The following is a 1,368-nucleotide window of genomic DNA, read 5'->3' as shown; positions in this document are numbered from 1 at the left end:
GTCGTCTGTCCATAAAAAACGCCAACTCAACGAAACCGGCCATGTTTATTGTGTATATATCCCGTATTTAAGACATGTTCAAATTCAAATCACGCATTCAGATGGTAGTATCTCCTAACAATATATCTGTTTGGCATTGACCTATTCACACCTCGAGCATAAATATTGCATCGAGCACACTTAGCTCATAACGAGAATTATTCTTTTCAAGTACGTAAACACGTATCCATGGATACTCTCAGACGGTGAAACTGAGAGATGCGGAAAGATAACTTCGTAGCGTATATAATGGTCGCCTTGGTGATCACATATAAACTATCTCGTGTATCATGACTGATCGTGTATGGGATGAGTTGTCTCTGAAGAGACGCCACGTTATTGTGGCCAGGAAATACCAATATGAAACCATTATTTAATAAAATTATCTTATACGATTACATGATAACAATCTTATTGGTTCTACTATTTTGTATTTCCATCGCAATAGTTTCGGGTTTGAATAACTGACACCTTTTAGACATTTATTCCTACCAATTTGAAACAGAAAATATTGGTATTAGACTCAACTGATAAATTTATACGATTGACTATAATAGACGCGTGAATATTATATATTTTTATTTTTGTTATGCACACAAATAACGAATATACGAAGGGATGTATATGAGCAGATGCATTGGAACAAAAGCATTGCAATCAAACGCCCAGCCACAGTGGCAATTAAGTATGCGTACTTGGTCACGCGAATCGCTCAATAAATGTTATTGTCGTGGAAAAAAAAGAACCATGTTTTAATTATTATATTTTGTAATAACTTATGAAAGAAAGCGAAATGTTTTATTAAAATCGATATTCACAAAGTGTAATGGCGGTTACTATGACAACAACTCTTTATTATGCAACTCATTCACACAATATGGTGTGCCTACTGATGCGAGAAACTACCGATATATATATATATATAAAACGATGATGGACTATATTTTAATAGACATCATGATGCTGTTCTCGTTTTTCTTTTTATACAATATATTAGGGGAACAGTTCAACGTTTTTCAGTGATTCCTTTTTAAATTAAAGTAGGTTTTGTAGAAGTTATTTTTTTGTTCGAACATTTGTATATATATTATTATCATTGATTCTTATCAATTAAAACACACGAATAGCGGAAACATCAACATAACTCACTGTCACGTTGATATCAAAGCTTTTATTATTATCTGATGACATACGTAAGAGAATTACTGATAACGTACATTTTTTTATCATAAATTATTTAAAAAAATCTGGGTTTTAGAATATATTTAAAAGTGCTATTTTGCTTTAACATTATGTATAATGGTAACTTTCTAAAACCTTACTGTAATC

This window comes from Saccoglossus kowalevskii, chromosome 18 (genome assembly GCF_978046115.1).
Source record: "Saccoglossus kowalevskii chromosome 18, keSacKowa6.1, whole genome shotgun sequence".
NCBI lineage: Eukaryota > Metazoa > Hemichordata > Enteropneusta > Harrimaniidae > Saccoglossus > Saccoglossus kowalevskii.
The sequence above is the reverse complement of the archived record's forward strand: the minus strand, read 5'-3'. Positions refer to the sequence as shown.